We start from the raw sequence: 23,147 nt of genomic DNA on the forward strand, positions 1-23,147 counted from the left end.
ATAGTTTACCACATTTTTCGAAGGTTAAATGTACTGCCTCATCTGAAGTATAAACATCCCATCTCTTCAGGAGGTTGATTTTAATATCTTTTCGGGAGGTTAAAAATATACCCTTTTTAAGAGGTATATATTTACCATTTTTTATGGAGACTAGATACATAACCTCTTGAGGAGGTTTATCTTTTCATGAGACTAAATATATAGCCCCTTCAGGAGGTTTATCTTATCATCTCTTCTAGAGATTGATGCTTTTTAAACTTTAAAAGACATATTCTCTTTTGGAGAATATTATGCTCTTGTGGAGTAAAACCTACAAGAAGTAAATTAAATAGGATTTAAAGAAATATGTAAGATAGTTAGAGTCTCGTACTGATAATGTATTATAAAAGATGCAGGAAAATAAATAAAGATGAGATAAAAATTTTATATGGTTCGACTATACCTACTCCACGAGTGGATGGGGTAAAAAACTTTACTATCTCGGGAGGAATTACAAAATGATTTGAAACCGACCTTATATAAAATATCTCTTTTCTCTTTATCTTTCTCTCTTCTCTTATTATTGCTATATGTCTACTTACTTCAAACATGCAACGTGTGTATCAAAATGAGAGGGAGAAAATGCCCTTTTGTAGGGCAATATAGATGACAAAGAATTTATGGTGGTGGGAAACGAAGGAGTGACAGTTATTAATCTTTTATGATTTTCATAATATATATTTTATAATGGAACAAATTCTCAATTAGTATAACCTATTGACATTATTTATTTGCAAAAGTGACGAGGAAGTGTAGTGTCCTTGAGAAATATGTTTATTGATTAAAATGTTCATTTTTTATTTAGAAATATGAAAGTAAAAGCTTAAATCTAGGATTATGTTAAATCAAACAAAATTTTGTAAATGCATGCGTTTGAGTTTATTGAGTTCTCCAATTTCATATATGTTATGTAGTGAAAAAAAATCATTATGAGTAGAATTCTTTTGAGCTCACACGTCTAAAATCTTGTGAAGGGAATTCATATTTGAAATATTTTAAACCAAAGGATTAGCGAAATTTAATAAAAAATTGAAATATAAATCCAACCAAACTCCAAAACAAAGAGAGCCCGAAATTAGAGTGAGTACTGCAATTGTTCTTTTAAAATTATAAAACCATCCTCCAAAGATGCCATGGAGGCAGGCGGAGGAGGCACTGGAGATTCGATGGCATTGCCGCCAGTGGAGGAGAGGACGCGGCGGAGAGGGTGGGGAGAGTAGTTGTCGAGCCGGTTGCGAGATGATCTCGGTCTATAGTCTATACTCTTCAAGGTACGCTCATTGACACCTCTCTCTCTCTCTCTCTCTCTCTCTCTCTCTCTCTCTCTCTCTCTCACACACACACACACACACACACACACACACAATTACTTTGGTAGCGGATTGGAGAGTACGGTTTGTGCAGGGAGTTATTGTGGATTCGTTGCAGGTTTTGGATCTTTAAATTTTTAGGCATTGTAGAAACCATCTTCTCGTGGGTTGCTCTTGTTGAGAAATGTTAGCCTACTGAATCTAAATATTCTTTCCTGAGTAATATGCGAATTTCCATTTTGTCTGAATCAGTCTGAATTTTTGTATTTAATTGATGTTTATATCTATTTCAAAATGAAAGTAAAAATGAACAATGAGTTCTTGTTTACATTTCTTAAAAGAACAATGGGTTCTTGTTTATATTTCTTCTCCAAATTTGGGATCTAGGGTTCAGTCTTTTAAGGGTTTTGATATCAACTGGAAAGAAACCAAATGTTGGGTATTTAGTACAAGTAAAATAAATAAATTGCTTTTAGAGTAAAAACACGACCAATTAGGCTGAAGTATGGAAGTTTCTCTTTCTTTGAGATTCAAGCCCTTTGCTGTTTTGGTTTAGCCCTTGAACTAGCGTAGCAAATTGCATCTTGACTTGTCTCCAGCTTGCTCGATTGAATTGTATGACTAAATGGAACAGTTCGAAACTTCACAAAAGAAACACCTTTCTTTCATACTGTAACTCTCTAGACTTAGATTGTGTTGAATGATTCAATTGTAATGGGAATAATTTGAAAGTAATATAATAATTATCATAAAAAGGATCATGGAGGCAATTTAAAAGGTATTGCTGATTGTTATGCTCATTCTTTTCATATCGTTCAATCTTTGCATGGTGGTTGACAAGTTCGTCTTTGTAGAAAGTACGGAGTTTCATAAAAGTCCTAAATTTTTTGATTTCTATACTTGAGTTGTGCGTATACAAGGACTTTAAATAGAACATAACTCTAATTGTTATCCTACTTAGTTGCCTATACATCGTATGAATTCAAAATTTAAAAATTGTCAGCTATACTCGTAAAGAAGTGGAGACTGTTGAGGTTGTTAGCTATACTCCTAAAGAAATGGAGTCTATTAAGATGTTTTGAACTCTTGAAACAGAGGAGTCATCTGTGGATGAACAGGTCTCATTGACCTGTTCTTCTACATGCCCCCTTAGTTGAAAGGGTAAGGAACGAACCCTGAGATTGTCACGCAGAAGATGAAATCGAATAGAGTGCAGCAGTTTTGTAAGTGCATTTGCATATTGGTCCTTGGTAGAAACATATTGAACATGAAGTTGACCACAAAGGACTTGATCACGAACATAGTGAAAGTGGATTTCAATATGTTTCGTTTGAGCATGAAATAGCAGATTACTAGTCAAATAAGTGGCTCCTATGATGTCACACCATAGAATCGGAGAGTGGACAATAGGAACATGAAGATCAGTTAGCACATACTCTATCCATTGAATTTCTGGAGCAGCATTTGCAAGTTGCCTTATATTCGGCTTCTGTGCTGCTGCGAGCAACAATCAATTGTTGGTTGCAGCTCCACAAAACCAGATTTTTGCCCAAATAAACACAGTAAGCACCAATGGACCTTCTATCGTCACGATCGGATGCCCAATCTACATCACTAAACATTGAAGTTGAAGATTAGTAGTGGGTTGTATCAGTAAAGCGTGAGAAATGGTGTTCTTCAAATAATGCAATATGCATTTGACAGTTGCCAAGTGCGGCTCCATTGGATTCTGCATATACTTGCTAACTTTATGGACTGCAAAAGCAAGTTCAGGCCGAGTAAATGAAAGATATTGCAGCCCTCCAACTACACTTCGATACAAATGAGGATCATGAAAAGGAACACCATCAGATTTTGTTAAGGGTTGTGAGGTCGACATTGGAGTAACACAAGGCTTTGCTTTGTCCATTTTACTGTGCCGCTGAGATAAGTAGAGACCATGATCACCCCATATTGCCTCAATGCCCAAAAAGAAATTGAGTTCACCCATACCTTTTACTGCGAAGATGTCCTACAACAAACTTATCACTTAGTTAATGGAATGTATAACAACACCAGTTAAAATTATGTCATCAACATAAATTAAAAAATAAATAAGAATGGAGCCGTGGTGATAAACATAGAGTGAATGATCTGCTTGACTTCCTATAAAACCAATAGCTTGCAGCTTATCAGTAAAGCGAGAAAACCATGCTCGTGTTGCTTGACGAAGACTGTAGAGAGACTTTTGTAGCTTACAAACATGTTGCGGAAATTGAGGATGAAGGAACCCCGGAGGCTGAGCCATATAGACATCTTCACGCAAGAGCCATGCAGGAAAGCATTTTGGACATCAATTTGCCTAAGATGCCAACCACGAGAAACTTCCAATTACAGAAGCAACCTTACTGTGGTAGGTTTCACCACAGGACTGAATGTCTTGCCAAAGTTAATACCCTCCTGTTGATGGAATCCTTTGGCGACCAGTCGTGCTTTAAACCGTTCAATACCACCATCAACTCTTCTTTTAATTCTGTACACCAATTTGCATCCAACAAGATTGGCATTAGAAGGTTAAGACACCAAAGTCCAAGTTCCATTAGACAACGAGGCATTGAACTCTTTATTCATAGCCTCACGCCAATTGTGATGCTTAACTGCTTCTAAATAGCACGTTGGTTCCTTTTCTTGTTGTTGGATTGTGGCCATAAGGGCTTTTGGAATAGGATATCGAATATGTGAGTCAGATGCTAATTTAGGTTTGTAAATGTTGTTCTTGCTTCTTGTAATCGTAGAGTGCATATTCTGATGTTGTTGGCGAGGTGGAGAACGTAAGGGGGGAGGTGCTGGACTATCTTCAGGCTGAGGTAGAGTAGTATCCCTGGCAGGAGAACCCAAAGCAACACCAAGATCAGTTTGATGACTTGACATTGAGACCATATTGAGAGGGCTCGGTGCTGCAGATTGAAAATTGGTACCTACAGAAAAAGAGGAGCTAGAGGGTGACAGATTTAGACTAGGTGGGAGAACAACATAAGCAATTTTGTGATTAGGTTCGACAGACTCAAGGACTTTATATGGATAAAGAGATTCGCCAAAGACTACATGATGTGACACGAAGATTTTTCCCGTATAGACATCTAAACACTCATAACCGATGACCAACACTTATCCAATAAATATGCAGTTTTTGGATCGAAAATCCATTTATGTTGATTATATGGACGTAAATAGGGCTAGCAAGGGCATCCAAAGGCACGTAAAAAATTATAATCTGGTTTTTTTGATGATGTACCATTTCATATGGTGATTGATGCTTTAAATTGGAGTTGGCAATCTGTTGATGACAAAAATAACGGTAAAAAAAAGGCATCTTCCCAAAACATTTTAGGTAAATGAGAGTGAGCAAGTAAAGCCAATCCAACTTCAACAATTTGCCCGTGACGCCTTTTAGTGGCACTAGCTTGCTGATGCGTATATGGATAGGTTATTCGATGATTAATGCCCTGATTTTGTAGATATTGAGTTATGTTGCGATATTCACCACCCCAATCGGATTGGAGAGCCTTAATTTTTGTATCAAATTGGCGTTCTACAGCAACTTGAAAACATATAAAAGTGTGATATGCATCAGATTTGAGTTTTAAGGGAAAAAGCCAGAAGAATTTAGTAGCATCATCCAAAATACTAATGTAATAATGTGTACCAGAGGTGGATAAAACAAGAGCTGGACCCCAGACATCTGAATATATTAACTCCAATGGTTTTGAAACAGAAACATGCATATTTTTAAAGGGCATAGCGTGGCTCTTGGCCCAGTGACATTCAAAACAAACAGAAGTTCTTTTATTTTGGACAGATAATGAAACAACCTTGTTGATAACTGGAAATGAAGCATGGCCGAGACGACGATGCCAGATATTGGCAGACACACGAACACTAGATAAAGCTTGTGGCTGAAGACGGGCAAGCAAAGGTGAGAAGTTGTAAAGACCATTACTGAGTGGTCCGCGATGCAGGGTGGTCCCCAAGTAATCCTTCACAAGGAAGAAAGAAGCATGAAATTCAAAGAAAACATTATTGTCTAGAAAACGCTGAACAGATAGAAGATTTTTGGGAATATCTGGGACAAGCAAAATTTGATTAAGCACAAAAGACTTGGAATGAGATGAGAGAGTGGAAGTGCCACTTTGCACTATTTTTAGACTTGCACTGTTGGCCACTAGGATATGATCTTGACCGTTAGTCTTCATTTTGAAGATGAATATTGCTCACATCATTGGTGAGATGATGAGTGGCTCCTGTGTCAGGATGCCACTCATTATCAGTATGTTGATAGTTGGCAGCAACCATGGCTTGCGACTGATTTTTAGGAGTTTGTTGATCCTGATAACAAAGATTAAAGCAGTGATAGAATTTTCTGGCAATATGTCCTAGTTTGAAGCATACTCGGCATATAATTGAGTTTGATTCATTTGGATCACGAGAGTTGGAATGACTACCACGTCCTCAGCCATGGTAGCCACCACGGCCATGGTTAGAAGGCTGAAAATTTGCAGCCGGCCGAAAGGTGGACTGATATTGCTGTTGAGGTTGCTTGGTGGCCTTGTTTACTGAGGCAGTAGATTGAAGGGACTGATTATTGTGATTTATTCGTGATTCACAGATGAGAAGCAGTGAGTAAAGTTCCTCCAAGGTGACATGATTAGATCGAGAAGTAATTGTTGAAGCCGAGTGTCGGATTTCTAGGGAATAAATTAGGAAATTATATTTTTTAAATTCTTAAATTACTATTTCAGTTTCTAGTAGTTTCAGTTTCCTGTTTTCTAGCCTAGAGATTTCCTGATTTGAATTGCTGATTTTGTGGCCTTCCTAATTTGGTGGCCTTCCTCTACTATTTATTTGGTAATCGTGTCTTTTGAAATTCAATAAGAATGGTTATTCTTCTTCTAAAAAATCCTTCATGGTATTAGAGCCTCATGCTCTTTTCTTCTGATGATGTCGTATAAGTCGGCGATGACCGGCGCCCAAAAAAATCCTACCGACTTTGTTGATTACTATTCCCAAAATTCAGCCCTTTATCTCATGGTTACAAAACTCAATGGGCGTAAGAAACCATGGTGCGAGGATTGCAAAAAACTGTGGCATGCAAAGGAGACGTGTTGGAAGCTTCATGGTAAACCAGCAAATTGGAAGCCAAAATCCAAACATGACAGTCACGCCTGCCAAGCCACTCCTGAAGAGACTCAAGAGCCTACTACCATCTCGGGTGCAGTCCCTTTTACCAAGGAGCAATTAGAGCACTTGTACAAATTGTTTCAATCTCCAAAACTGTCCTTAGCTCCGTCTTATTCTTCGGTACAAAACTCTCTTGCTACTGCGTTTTTAGGTGTTATTGCTAATTCTATTCATTCTTGGATAATTGATTCTAGTTCAATTGATGATATGATTGGTTGCTCCAAATTGTTCTCATCCTATAGTCCATGTGCAGGCAATAAAAAGGTCAAAATTGCATATGGTTCACTCTCGGTAATTGCCGGGATAAGAACTATCAAACTCACTTCGTTGTTAACTCTCCATGATGTGCTCCACGTTCCAAATTTGTTTTGCAATTTGTTGTCCATCAGTAAAATTACCTCTGATCATCAACGTCAAGCTAATTTCTATTCTTCTTATTGTGAGTTTCAGGAATTGACCACGGGGAGGATGATTCGCAGTGCTAAGGAAAAAGGTGGACTCTATTATTTTGACGATGGACCTAACTCGAGTAGACAATGTCAAAGTACTTGATTAAATTCCGTTTCTTGTTTTCAAAGATAATGATATCTTGTTATGGCATTATAGGTTAGGCCATCCTAGCTTTCAATATTTAAAATACTTGTTTCCCAACTTATTTAGGAATAAAAGTCCATCTTCTTTTGAATGGGAAGTTTGTCAGTTTGCTAAACATCATCGTGCATCCTTTTCCACCCAGCCCTACAAACCAACTATACCATTACTGTGATTCATAGTGATATCTGGGGCCCATGTAGAACATCTATGTATTTTTGCAAAAAATGGTTTGTGACCTTTATTGATGATCACACGAGATTAAGTTGGGTTTATTTGATAAAGGAAAAATCAGAAGTGGAAACAATTTTCAACAAATTTTTACACCATGGTACAAACATAATTTCAAAAAAATATTCAAATATTATGGAGCGATAATGGTCGAGAATATTTCAAAAACATTTTGGGCCAATTTTTTCTTGAAAAAGGAATTGTTCATCAAAGCTCTTGTGTTGACACTCCGCAACAAAATGGTTTGGCTGAAAGAAAAAACAAACATTTATTGGAAGTAGCTCGGGCATTGCTTTTTACCAATCAGGTACCTAAATATCTTTGGGGTGAAGTCATTCTTACTGCTACATATTTCATAAATAGAACGCCTAATAAGGTTTTAAGTTTTGAAACACCTTGTGATGTTTTTCATAAGTTTTATCCAACAAATCTGTTGTCTTCTTCTTTACCACTAAAGATATTTGGTTGTACAACTTTTGTTCATATTCATAGTCATAATCGAGGAAAACTTAAACCTCAAGCCACAAATTGTGTGTTTGTTGGTTATGCTCCGACTCAAAAGGGGTATAAATGTTTTGAATCCATTTCCAAAAAAATGTTTGTTACCATGGATGTTACATTCTTTGAATTACATCCCTATTTTACGCCTCATCTTCAGAGAGAGGGGGGGGGGGGGACTAAAACAAAATTCGACTGTGTTTCATGATTTTTTCCAAACTGAAGAGTTGCAAAACGATCCTTCTCCAACCTTGATTATTCAACCTGAAAACCCAAGCTTTATTATACCAGGAGAAAGTGAGTCGAGTTTTTTAGATATTGAAAAGGCAGGTCTTCCTAAAGTGCCATCTCATGGTGTTCATCATCTTATAATGACTAAAAAAGGAGAAATAGAAAAAAAACACCACAGCGTTGGTACCATTTGACATTGTTTACTTGCGACAGAGGACAACTCAAAAGAAAGGGTCTTCCAATCCTTTACACTGTCCATAATTCGTAAACCCCGAGCCTTTACCTCATGTTCAGTCCATTTCATCTTCGAGTTCTGTGTCCTTTAGTTCTGAACCCAAGTCTGGTTCCAATCCTGAGTACGATGATTCTAAACTTCCCATTGCTGTCTGGAAGGGTGTGAGGTCTTGCACCCAACATCCATTGTCCAATTATGTGTCATATGAAAATCTCTCACCTGTTTTTCGTGCTTTTACCTCACAATTGTCTTGTATAAAAATTTTTAATACTGTGCAGGATGCTCTGAAAGTTCCTGAGTGGAAGAAGGCTGTCTTCGAGGAGATGAAAACTCTTGAAAAAAATGGCACGTGGGAGTTAGTTTATCTACCAAGAGGAAAGACAATTGTAGGGTGCAAATGGGTGTTTACAATCAAGTATAAATATGATGGTTCTCTAGAACGGTATAAAGTTCGATTGGTCGCCAAGGGATTCACTCAAACCTATGGCATTGATTACTTTGAAACATTTGCCCTAGTTGCAAAGCTAAACTTTGTAAGAGTTCTTTTGTCACTTGCAGCTAATCGTGACTGGCCCCTGCAATAGTTGGACATAAAAAATGCATTTCTTAATGGAGACCTGGAGGAAGAAGTGTACATGGATACACCTCGAGGATTTGCTAAAAAGTTTGGCACAAAGGTGTGTAAACTAAAGAAGTCCTTATATGGGTTAAAACAGTCACCAAGAGTCTGGTTTGAGAAATTCACTCAGTTTGTTAAAAGTCAGGGTTATACTCAAGGGCAAGGTGATCATAAGATGTTTATAAGACATTCACAAGATGGGAAGATAGTGATACTGATTGTGTATGTAGACGATATAATTCTCACCGGAGATGACGTACTTGAGATGAACCGATTGAAGACTTCCCTCTCATCAACATTTGAGATCAAGGACTTAGGATCTCTGAGGTATTTCCTTGGAATGGAGGTTGCTTGGTCGAAGAAAGGGATTGTTGTCTCCTGACGGAAGTATGTCCTTGACCTTCTTAAGGAGACTGGGATGAGCGGTTGTGGGCCAGCAGACACTCCAATAGATCCCAATCTGAAACTTGGTGATGACAAGGAAGGTGATCCAGTGAATACAACTTAGTATCAAAAGTTGGTTGGAAAGTTAATTTACTTATCACATACACGGCCCGATATTGCGTTTGCTGTGAGTTTGGTAAGCCAGTTTATGCATTCACCCTACGAGAAACATCTTGAAGCAGTTTATCGGATTCTCAGATACTTTAAAAGTACACCAGGCAATGGTTTACTCTTCCAGAAGAACACACAGCAGAACATAGAAGCATACACTGATGCAGATTGGCAGGCTCAGTTATTGACAACAGATCCACGTCAGGATACTGTACTTATGTTTGGGGAAATATGGTCACATGGCGAAGCAAGAAACATAATATGGTTGCAAGGAGCAGTGCTGAGGCAGAATATAGGGCTATGGCTAAGGGAGTTTGTGAGATGCTATGGCTGAAGAAAATTCTTGAAGAGCTGTGGATGCCGGTGAACATGCCAATGAAGTTGTATTTTGACAACAAAGCTGCGATAAGTATTGCTCAAAATCCAGTACAACATGACTGCATGAAGCATGTAGAGATTGACAGACACTTCATAAAAGAGAAGATTGATAGTGGATCTGTTTGCATGCCTTTTGTTCCTACTACTCAACAAGTAGCCGATATCTTCACCAAAGGACTTTTCAGACCTAGTTTTGAGCTCTTTGTAAGCAAGTTGGGCATGATAGGTATCTACGCTCCAACTTGAGTTGGGGGGGGGGGGGTATCTGATTTCTAGGGAATAAATTAGGAAATTATATTTTTTAAATTCTGAAATTACTATTTCAGTTTCTAGTAGTTTCAGTTTCCTGTTTTCTAGCCTTGAGATATGCTGATTTGAATTGCTGATTTTGTGGCCTTCCTCTACTATTTTCTTGTAATCGTTTCTCTTGAAATTCAATAAGAATGGTTATTCTTCTTCTAAAAATTCCTTCACCAAGGAATCATAATCCTGGCCAAGTTCCGCCAGCACATAGGTGATTATGTCATCACATTTGAGTGGCTGTCCAGCAAGAGCTATTTCATTAGCCATTCGCTTGATGGGGAGAGAAAATGCATTGGCAGACATAACACCTTTTCTAGCATTTGCCAGCTGAGTGTGAATCTGAATTGCTTTAGCACGGGAAAGCGAAGAAAAATTTCGTTCAAGTGCAAGCCAAACCTCACGAGAGGTTGTATAAGACATGATTTGAGTGAGAACATCTTCAGTGAGCGAAGTATTGATGGTGGCTAGGCTTAAAGAATCCTGATGAAGCCATTGATCATACTGAGGATTGGGAATTTTAATAATAGCACCTGTGCTGGGATGAGGAGCATCAATTTCTTTAGGTGGGGGTGTTATTGTGCCATCAAGGGAGCCAAAAACACCTTGACCTCGGAAGTAGGGTAGGGCTTGAGCTTTTCATATAGGATAGTTGGAGGAATTGAGTTTGACACTGATAGTAATCAGAAGATTGGAGAGTGATGGGGCAGTAGCAGGGTCAATGGAATTATTGGAAGTAGAGGAGGATGAGGAGGCCATTTAGGATCGGAAAAGAGTAGATGCTGGTCTTCTAGTGGCTGGCTGATACCATGTAGAAAGTACTGAGTTTCATAAAAGTCTTAAATGTTTTGATTTCTATACTTGAGTTGTGCGTATACAAGGACTTTAAATAGAACATAACTCTAATTGTTATCTTACTTAGTTGCCTATACATCGTAAAAATTGTCAGCTATACTCCTATAGAAGTGGAGTCTGTTGAGGTTGTCAGTTATACTCCTAAAGAAGTGGAGTCTATTGAGGTGTTTTGAACTCCTGAAATAGAGGTGTCTTCTGCGGATGAAGAGGTCTCGTTTTCCTGTTCTTCTACAGTCTTCATTCGTCATGTTGGTGTTTTGTTAGGATGTTTTTCAATAAGAACATAGCGATTTTGAGGAGATTTAAAGTAAAATAAGTATCTTGTTTTTCCATATCGTGAAGTAGGCTCCGTTGAACGGAAGGGCTTGTTGAGATCTTCGATATTTTTATTGGGTTTTTCTAAGTATGGTCTCTATGCTTGAATCTCCTTATAATTGGTTGGTATATAGTACAAATATAAAAAAATAAATAAAAAACAAACAAGTTGAGGTATGAAAATCTCTCTCTCTCTCTCTCTCTCTCCCTCTCTCTCTCTCAAGTGGATTCAAGCTTTCTATGGTTTGTGCTTAGCCCATGAACTGGTGCAGCAGATAATCTCTTTACTCCTCTCCCAAAAATAGAACAACTTGATTGAATCGTACGATTCTCACTAATTCTGTATGAAGATTCCAAAGTTCCACTCTCTATGGTTTATGCTTAGCCCATGAACTGGCGCAGCAGATAATCTGTTGACTCCTCTCCCAAAATAGAACAAATTGATTGAATCATATGATTCTCTCTAACTCTGCATGAAGATTCCAAATTTCCACAAAATAAAAACAAAATAAACACCTTTGTTTGATCGATAGTCAGACTCTTTGGGACTTGGGTTGTGTGAAGGATTGGGCTGGAATGAGAATGATATGAAGTGCAAATATCAAAGGGTTTATTTACAGGCACACTTGATCCTCTATGATAGTTGAAAACAACTTAACAAATATAAAATGTATTTGAAATAAATATACTCGTGTAAGATTGAAGTACATTCAAGTAGTTAATATTTAAAATTCATGAATTTATGGAATTCATGTATCATGACTAATTAAGTAGAGACACATTCCTTTTCAAGATAAATGTACTTTTCCAAGACACATTCTCTGTTAGTCATTAATTCTTTAACATTAAAATACACTAAACATCTTGGAGCAAAATAGGGAAATAAAATTTGTCGGAGTTAAGGCTTTAGCTGAGTGAAGTTGAGTTGGTCTTTGTGTCTACATGAATGTCTCACTAAGGATATTGTAACCCCCCCGTTTAGTTTGCAAAATAAAAAAGACATAGGAATGGAATGAGAGTGGGATGGAATCGGGACTGGAATGGAATCAACATAAGAATTCCATGGGTTTGGATAGTCACGCAGAATAGAAATAGGAATGGAATAAAGAATAAAATATTTTTTAGAAATACCCTTTCAAGTTTTAAAATCAACATTTTGGCTTTGGTTTTTTTGCTTCAATTTTCTTCACAGTGATCAAATTGAGAGACCTGTTGTTCCCAACCATAGTTTTCGGTTGTAGATCATGACTGCCAGTTCTGACCATGGCTGGGGATTGAAGGTTTGGAATGTGCAGGGGGATGGGATTCCAGATGGGTAAGGGTATTTGGGAATCAACCTCACCGGAGATGTTGCAGTCGTTTTGGTTACTCGCCGGAAAAAATAGAGGTAATTGGAGAAGAAGTTGGCTGTAGAGCCGGCCATGATCTGTGAGAGATGGAATGCAGGCAATGCCATGTTCATCTTGCTGCTGCAGAGCCGTTGTTTTCGACAATGATGGGTATTATGGGAAATGATTCCAGAGGGAGCGGAGGGTATTATGGGAAATGATTCCAGTCCATTTGTACAAGAATCTCATTTCCCCCAAATGATAGTATTATTTTAGGCAGAATACGATTCTATCCCTAATTCTGCAACCAAATGCAGGAATGTGATTCCATTCCTAAAATTTGATTACATTCCTGCTCTGAAACCACAAACCAAACAGGGGGCAAGTGTTAGCTCAACATTAAGCTTTTACATTGGGAATCATCTCCTTCACCATATCAATCCCTTCTTCTCCAAATATCACATTCACTTAATTATTAGCTCTATTTTCCCCTACTCATGATTAAAAGGTTATTTTGTTAACTGTACTATTTTTAGGGCTTCATAGACTTAATATATATTAGAAGTATCTCTCTCTCTTTGTCCCTTCTCTCTCTCTCTCAATACATATTGGCAACTGGATCTCTTAAATGCACAAGGCCACCAACTATTGCATAGCTGTTTGGAAATCAATAGATACCTTGATTCTGGGACCATAACACTAGCATAGCCTTTAATTAAGGATTACCATTATGGATCCATACTTGTAGGCTTGTTGACATAGTGTTTGATTTTCTTAGTTTTGGTTGGTCATTTAGTTTGAACATTTCAACTTCCAAGGCCAATGTTAATTTGATTGAAGTATTATGCAAGGTGATATTGGTCAAACTAACATAAATCATTGGCATGAAGAGCTTGTCAGTTGTCACATCATAAGTATATTGTAAACAGATTTAAGTTTTTTAAAAAGTAGAATGGAATTAAAAATCTGTACTGTCTAGCGTATATGATTTTTTTTTTTTTTCAAATTGTATTCATGTGAATTGCAATAAAGTTGATGTGTTGCAATTGAAATGTGGGTTTCAAAAATATCTAATACACAACAAGAAATTCATAGAACTTAGTGAAAGAAAATGTTGTTTCGTACTTGTGTACTCTAAAATTCACTAGGTGGGGTTCAAATATGGATTTCAAGAATATCTGAAGTAGCAACAAAATCATAAGACCAAAGCTATATCCCTATGTTTGGAGGAGACCTTGGATTTAAATTTGTATTGATTTAGATGAAATATAATACAAAATTGTATGGAGTTTTATTAAAAAATCCACCCAAACCCAAATCAAAGGCCCGAAATCCATGCTCCCAAACGCAGTGTATATGTTTTTCATTTGTTATCTAAATATCATTACACAGGCATAAAACATGCTTTAAATTTTAAATTTTCTAAAGAGGATGAATGAAGTAGGGATATTTGAATTCATACTTGTCATGATGCAAATAGGGCAACACTGACTAGCCTAACGGGCTGTTTCTTATCTTGGAATTAACCTATCAGTTGCCAAACTTAAATAGTTAGGAGAAGGGAATGTGGACTGAGTTTGCGCATCATATACAAACAGAATTATGTGCCTTTGATTTTAATCTCACAATTTGAAGCTATACCAGTTCGAGTTTTTATGGCCCATCCATTCTTTTGCACTCTATCCCAAGTTAATTTATTTTATTACCTCATATAGAATCAGACACTTTGATGAATTTTTATTTTTTAGAAATTAAGTTAAATATTTCTTAAAAAATGCACTGTGTGAAAAAGATGTAGAGCAAGATTGGAAATCAGATCTTTGCAGACATTATTATTCTTTTTTCAGCAATATATTTACTAGTAGCTGGGCATTGTTGGAGTTGGAGCTATCCAAAATTCCTTTGTTCCAGCATCATTTGTTTATTGTCTATCAACATCATTCATGGGAGTAATTTTGAGTTGCATATGCATGTTTGGATTATAGAGGTTGAAGACCTTTTGTATTAAATGACGCCACTTTTTAAGCGTGTATGGACTATGTTCCATATCAATCTATTAAATCCTACTTTTTAATTGATGCTCACCTTTAATTTCATATTTATTTTTATATTTTGAATTATTTATTAAAAAATAGATATATTTTCTGCACAAACTTTGTATGACAGAATAATGGGCTTGATGAACATCGCAACAAATGCATGAAGTAGCTATAAAATGTGAGTAATAATGTTTTGCAGCCAATACTATAATTTCCTAATGAATAACTTTGCATGAATAATTATTTAATTTTGTGGCTAGAATGAAAATTCCTTGCAAAAGGTTGAACCTTTAAGATTATTGAAATTTACCTCACAAAGTGATGGTCGTGACTTAACCATCATTGGCGACTTTTCGTAGTTGGTTTGCCCAATAATTCCTTGCAAAATTTCTTAATTTGTGGCAAAAGTAAAAATTCCTTGCAAAAAGGTTAGCCTTTTGTGGTGATTCAATATTTGCTTGGCAAGATATGGGCTCAATGCATGTTTTTAAATAAAGGCCGCGACTGTTATGTAACGCTGTTACGTATCGGTTTTTTGGGTTATCGATACCGTTACACACTATAATATCGGTGAGAAGAAAAATCATGGCCGTAGCGCCCGTTACGGACTGTGACCGTTACGTAAAGGCCGCTACGGCCATTACGTAACCGCTACAGGACTGTTACTTTAAAAAATTTATTTTATTTTTTACTTTTTCTTCTCACTTTTTCTCTCTTTCATTAATCATTCTCAATATACCATGCGGCGAGAGGGGGAAAAGATTATAATGACAAATGATACAAAATTTACTATTTCTTTTAATACTCACAATAGATGCATTAATTAACAATTTGAAAATACTAGTTAGGAAAATATTTTATTTTGATAATATTAGTAATGTGATATTTATGTTCTATATTTTTCAACTTCAATTATCTTTCTTTCCTACCTATTTTATATTTGTATTATTTGTATGTCTTGTGTGTCTAATAAATTAATGGAGTGTATAATGTATTTTGTTCTATTAATTAATTTAGCACACCTAAGAATTTATAACAAATAAGAACAATGAGAAGTATAAATACACACACACGCACACACATGATTTTTCTATCAATGGTGGTTTAAAACAAATGTAAACTTGTTGCCCTTACCAAATAACTTAGTTACTTGAACTAAAGGATCCAAAATACACTAGAACTCTTTATAAGAAGGGCTAAAAGCTTTTAAAACATGCAAGTACACTAATATGCACAAGGTTGTGCGTGCTTCAAAAAAACTGTTACACCCGCTTCCTGTTATGTAACATCCGCTACTCCCGCTTCCCGTTATGTAACATCCGCTACTCCCGCTTCCCGTTATGTAACATCTGCTACTCCCGCTTCCCGTTACATCCGTTACCGTTACGTTATGCTACTCGCAACCGCGATTTAAAACCATGGCTCAATGTGACCCCTTTTGCAGCTATTATTTTCCTACCAAATGGCTTTGTAGATGATGAAATGCAAAATTCTTTGCAAACAGTTCAATCCTTCTCTGCTGATGTTATTGTTATATTTCTTTTTGCTACACACTAGTGTTGATCTGCCTATATAGTGGGAATTTTCATCCTTTTCTGGAATTTTCAATATTTCTGTGGCTGGTATATTTCTTTTAAGAATGATTATCCTTTTGTTATGGAAGGTATTTTGCCTGCAAAAATCTTAATCATTTGTAGCAATTCAGTTATCCTTGTAAAACTTTTTGTCTCAATCCTCTTGTGGTGACTTTGCAGCAATGCAAAGGTTGCTCAACCAGCTCTTTTGGGTGCACTCTCTTGGTCATTTCTGGGAATTATCGCTGTACAATCTTAGAAGATATTGGTAGGTAGCATTTTTGTAATTAAATACTATGGATTTTGGACCTTGGATTTGGATTTGGGAAAATTTGGACAAATTTCAATATAATTTTATACTACATCCTATCCAAATACAGTACAACTCCAAATTTAAGACATCTCCAAACATAGGGTTATTGCTATTAGTTTTGTGTGCATTTTTTGTTTTTCTGTTCTCTTGATCTCTTGGGAGAACTCCTCGTCTGTCAAGTCATGTGTCTGCTTTTTGGATACTAATTAAAATGTCTTCTTTTATCCAAAAAAAGAAAAGCTTTGCAACAATGCAATCTTTCCTACAAAATGTCTCACCTGCGAAATGCAAAGTTCCTAGCAAAAAATTTGATGCTTTTCTGCTGATGTTATAATTTCTTGTAAAGCCCTAGTGTTGATCTACCTGTATAGCTAGAGTTTTCATCCTTTTGTGGCATTTTCCTTACTTATGTGGCCAGTATATTCCTTGCAAGATGGCCATCTTTTTGTGGTGAAGTAATTTCGCCACAAGATCATTTATAGCAAGTCAGTTTTCCTTGCAAAAACTTTTTCCTTCTGTGGTGATTTTGCAGCAATGCAGTCTTTCCCACAAAATGTCTTTAGTGGTGAAAAGAGTATGTTTTAACAGTGGAAAAAATGCCCCACAAAATTCTGTGAAATGCCATAGCCACAAAGGAGGAGATGGTAGCTTCTAGTAGAAAAAGTTCTTGGGTCATCTTTAGGGGCTGGAATTTGTTTATTGATTGATAGAGATACTTTTAGCGGGCTAGCTTACAATATGCCGAGATGAAATGGCTGGTTTTGGGCTATGGGGTGTGACACCCAGTACTCAGTTGGATAAAAACTTCCAACTACAATTTATGGAATATAAATTATAGTTATTATTTGAGAAGCAAACACGAACAATTTGGTTGTGTCTGGGAAAATGGAATTGAGGTTTTGAGTCTGGAATTGTTTGTACATAGACAAAATTCAAGTCATTTCAGAACAATCTTGTATTGAATTCTGTCCAATTTTATATTCGAGGCCTTGATTTCATGATCAGAATGTTGCAGTAAAGAGGTTGATTTCCTTGAAGAAATTCAACCCCTAAAGCTAGCAAAGCTTAAAAACTGGTGTAGCAAACCTCCTCTTCATCTTGTTTTTTACAGAAAAAACAGTGTCAATCACATGACTAAAACCTATCAAATACAAATGGGTGAGGTTCAGTTAATCCCAATGGGCATTTATTTTATTTTATTTTATTTTATTTTATTTACTAGCATAATCTTTAAGCCTAGATATTGTGGGTTTGTAAGTTTGGTGTATAATATTGAATGATAACTATTAGAACTAATGCAAATGGGTCTGCTTAAAGGCAGCTAATTTTTATTCCTTGATTTTGATATATTTTTAAAATTGTTTCACTTTCCTTGATAGTGAAATTCTTTTTGTTCTCATCTTTTCTTTAATGTTGCATTTGGAAGCATGTATTTGGGATCTTGAATTTAGATTGGGTGAATTTGGACAAATTTTAATATAATTGTATATTACATTTTATCCAAATCTAATGCAAAATCAGATTCAAGGCTTCTCCAAACATTAAGGGTAATGTTTTTCAATTTCCAAACGAAATCTTATTGTGAAAGTTATATTTTATATTTTTTAATTAAACCCCGAAATGACTATTATGATAAGAAAAAAAAGAAAAGTACACTTTTCTTTATTTTCCTTTCTCATATTTGCAGGTGTTTATTATCTTCCCTCTTTCTTCCTTACCAAACAGGACATAAATGATTCTTTCTTCCTTACCAAACGTGACGTAAGTGCTGAGAAAGATAACTAGGGTGAGCACACCATATGCTCATTTCGTCATTTTGGCCCATTTGAGACTCAAATGTCAGTCCATAATTTGCTCATGCAACACACAGATTTGCTAATATTGGTCACTGTTTTTGAGCTTTCGTTCAAAACAGGCATCTGTATAAACTGATGAGATAGGAATGTCTCTTTCTTTCCTGTCAAGCCCTTTAGTCCATCTCTAAAATCAACTTATTAACTGTTGCCATGCTTACTTTTCTGGCTCTGTGCCCTTCTATTCTATTGTCTGTTTTTTTTTTTAAAGGGTAGAAGATGCCAAGGGCGTGTTTTGTTGTGAAAAGTATTTTCTGTTTATTAATTTTTAGTCATGGTAGCCAATGCTATTGAATAAGGTCTTAGAGAATTCCCTGTTCTCAACTCAGCTGCACATTCATTGACTCTATATATTAGGGTAAGACCGCTAATGCTCCTTAGAAAATTATAAAATTTAAGTCTATTTTTAATTTTCCAATATTTGTATTAAAAAGGTAAAAAATAAAGAGTATAGTTAAATGTGTGTAGTAATTTTTTTTTAATTTTTAGATTTCAAAATAATCACATAAAGATAATTTTTTTTTTTTAATTCTCAAAAGCTTATATGAAGTAATATTTAAAATAATGGATTTTGAAACTTAAATTTAGATAATTGGGATTTAGATGAATTATATACATAATCCACACAAATTAAAAAGTTGAAGATACGAATTCTATGCTCTGTAAGTGTTAAAAATCTAAATAATAATAATAATAAAAAGATATTTTTCATTATATGAATGGCCCTATGTACTTCCACCATATATATACCATCATTTTATATGTAAACAGTGCCAGATACATATTTAAAAACTAACTTATGCATACATGCGCCCATATGCATACGCGTCTTTCGTGATCAATGCATGCACTTACACATGAATAGTTGCTCACTCATCTATACACATGCTCACCTATACTCACATATCCCACACACATCACCATGCAAATTCATCCATCTGAGTTTTATGCAAGCACACACTCTCAAAACATGCATTTCTCCTACAGATACAAACTATAAAGATATGATGAACTAGAGAGAGAAACTAACATATAGCGAGGTTGGGTTATGGGGACTTGGCCTGAATTTTTGGAGATGTTGCGAGTGGGCAGGAGGCCAAGAAGAGAAGGAGAAAGAGGGGAGAGATAAAGAGTGCAGAGGTTAGAGAGAGAGAGAGAGAGAGAGAGAGAGAGAGAGAGAATCCCCTTGAGTCACTATCGAGAGACCCCTTTTTTTAGAGCCCAAACTCACCAAATACAAATAAATTAATGAGGGGTAAGGAAGTCAATAGGTTAGTAGGGGATGAGAGATAGGGGTGGTATGCTCATTGATGATCGAAAATTTCGTGGCAGGAAATGGTTGGGGCTCGAGCAGGTGGGTTAGGATGATCTTGACATAAATTTGGATGTTTGGGGATGTGGAATGACGAGAGAAAACAACTAAACACTGAAGATGGGAGGTGGCAAAGGGTAAAGGGGTTGCGTGGGGAGCTTTTGTCACGGCGAAAATCGTAGAGAGCTTGGCAGAACGATATGGGAAGGAAGGAAGAAAGGGAGAAAATGCCCAAAACGACATTGTTTTGGACGTTTTTAAAAGAATCACTAATAAGCCCTTATAAAAACAACTTTATTTTGTCGTACTCTAAAAAATTGCAGTTTAGTCCTTGATGAAACAAAATCGTCTCACGTATTGGCCATTTATTCTATATTTTTTTCTTAATTAATTATTTATTTATTCTTTTGAAAATAATTTTAATTTACCAAAATGAAGGAAGAGACTAGTAAGACTTAGGAAAAATACTAAAATATTCCCAAAAAAATCAAGAAAAGCTAAAAATAATAGGAAAATGAGAAAATTCCTAAAAAGTAATTTGGCATAGTTTAACACTTGCAAGCTTTCACCCATTCATTCAAATGATGCAAGTTAAGCATTGCATGGATGAATGGAACAATGTTGCGAAACATTTATCAATTTAGTGCTAGCACCCCTCTCCTAGTGATTGTTTCATCATATCAATATATTTGTTTTTGATTGAGGTTTATATCCCATTTATAAACTCCCATTCATTTGTTTCATACACTCGCATGGTTATGATCGATGGATGTTACAACCATTTATAAATATATTGACTACTTAACCTAGTAAACCTAGGAAATGGAAACATGAGAACAAATTTCTAATAATTTGAAGAAAAAACTTGTTAGAAATTATAATTAAATAGATGTTTTAGATCACAACAAAAATAAAAGAAAAATCAAATACCATGAGCATCACCAAACAATAATTAAGAGATACATCGGGGAAACATTAAGATAAGTATATTGTTGGTTATTTTTGTAAGGGTTCCATTCGGAGGCTGGGAAAAAGGAGTTAGATTAGAGAATCCAAATTTTTAGAAACCTATCATTTTAATGATTAAATTCATTTAATAAGAAGAAGAATCCAAGAAGAAGAAAGGAGTAGAGCAAAAGAAGAGAGAGAGAGAGATAAATGATTAAAAAATAAAAGGGGGGGGGGGGTGAATCGATGTCGTTTTGGTCGCTCTTTGCCAACCGCACTGCACCCCACTATTTTATTTTTTTATTTTTTATTTTAAATAATTTAATCACTTCATCTTCATCTTCTTCTTCTTCTTCTTTTTCGTAGGACGACCCAAGATCCCCCTCTCCTAGCTCCAGGTGTGTGTGTGTGTGTGTGTGTGTGTGTGTGTGTGTGTGTCTCTCTCTCTCTCTCTCTCTCCATTTTCTTCTTATTTATTTTTGAGGGGGAATGATGTATTCCCAAGAGAGGAGGGGAGGGTGAATTGGATTTTAAAAGCTTTTGCGGATTAATTAACCGATTCACCAAATCATATCCCAATTAAAACTTAAAGTGTGTATGTAAAGTAAAACCATTATAACAATAAATGAACAAACATACACGTGCGGTAAATTAAAGTGTGGAAATGAAAAGTAGATAAGAGAGAGAGAGAGAGAGAGAGAGAGAGAGAGAGAGAGAGAGAGAGAGAGAGAGAGAGAGAGACATGCACACACACACACACACACACACACACACACAAAAACACACACACAAGATTTAAATGAGGTTTGGCCAATCCTGCTTACGTCCCAAGGATTTCACTAACCAGCTCCCTTAACTGGATGGAGCCAAACCATTTACATTCGTTACAAGTGTAACGATCTGCTTAATTTACTACATAATTAATCACATTAAATACCCTGATACCATTAACTAAAGATATAATGAAGTCAACTTGAACTCGTGGGTAACGGGGACACACCTGTCATACACAGTGGACGCTAGAGCTATTCGCAATCCACAATATTTCTATAAATATATATACAATCCCCAAAACACCAAAAGTTAAAATTAGGATCTTATAACAAAAACTTATTGACCCCAGTTCAAAATTCACCCGTCTAGTAGGGTAGAACAATTGCCTCAACGGCGCGAAGCTTGGTCCGCCTGTCTTTTTGGGTTCCTTGAAATGGTTTTGGCTGGGGTGAGACACCTCTTAGTAACGGAAATAAACTAAATACAATTGTGTGGTAACATGAATATTTGCGTGCTATAATAAATGAACAATACATATTATTTGCCTAAATACACTGATAATATCATAATTGAATAACATACAATTTCATAGTTATACTAAATCATACTGTATCTTACTGTTTATAAAATCATCTGATATAAGTAGTAATACTGAAATTTACTTAGGATGAATAGTTAGTTGATATCATGTATTAACCCCTATGATAGGTTGTGCAGCCCAAAGGCGGGACCCGACAATGGCTGACTGACCACTGCCGAGTCAAAAATGTCTGTAAGTACGATGGGTCCGCCACACCCTGGTTCGGATTGCCAGGTGGACGTCTACAACTCTACACTGAAAGCCATATCAACTTTCCATCTTCCACCTCCTCTACTGGAAGGGTTGTTAGCACAAGTCTGAATTGAACTGAACTATATAGTTACGGTACCGTGCTCTTGAAAATTGATCTGAACTATCATCTGGGTTCTGATAACATATAGTACATAATCTTATATTGTTTTCAGATAAATAGATTGATAGCATTTTCTGAATTTTGTCATAACATAAATAATCACGGTCTTGCGCCGAATACATACATAACTGCGGCCTTGTGCCGAATAACATACATAACTGCGGCCTTGTGCCTGCTATCAATCACGATCTTGCACCGAACATATCATAAATACTGAACTAAACATATGTATTGTTCATCATATATTCTGAAATCATAATTTCTTGTTTTATCATGTTATTCCTGAAAATAACTGTAAATATGTTTTTTCTGTAAAACTGACTTAACATAATACAATATACGTGAAATAATATTTATGCCACACAAACTGAATAAAATATATATTTCCATATAATGGCAGTATTTTCCTAAATATACATTTTTTCAAATATACTCATACATAATACATGCTTTTTGAAAATTAATCTGCTATTAATTAATAATAATTTTCATGAAAAATTACTATTTTAGTTTTCTCTCTTATCTGACTACTGGAAAGCCCCTAAAACGATTAGTCCTACACTCGCAGGGTTTTCCGTTCAATATCCTGAAAATAACATTGTCTTGAACAAAACTTTAGTATTTTTTCGAGTGTTACATTTTGTACAATTATAAGAAAGCCAAATACTCAATATAAAAC

General features: G+C 35.9%; 1 long non-coding RNA gene across 1 annotated transcript; it reads left to right on the forward strand.

Moving 5' to 3' along the window:
* Positions 1–876: 876 nt before the first annotated feature.
* LOC131166400 (uncharacterized) lies at positions 877–22,650 on the forward strand. The gene is made up of 2 exons (XR_009139829.1): positions 877–1,310; positions 22,224–22,650. It is a non-coding gene; the product is annotated as an uncharacterized LOC131166400 (long non-coding RNA).
* Positions 22,651–23,147: the final 497 nt, after the last annotated feature.

This window comes from Malania oleifera, chromosome 10, assembly GCF_029873635.1.
Source record: "Malania oleifera isolate guangnan ecotype guangnan chromosome 10, ASM2987363v1, whole genome shotgun sequence".
In the NCBI taxonomy this organism is placed as follows: Eukaryota; Viridiplantae; Streptophyta; class Magnoliopsida; order Santalales; family Ximeniaceae; genus Malania; species Malania oleifera.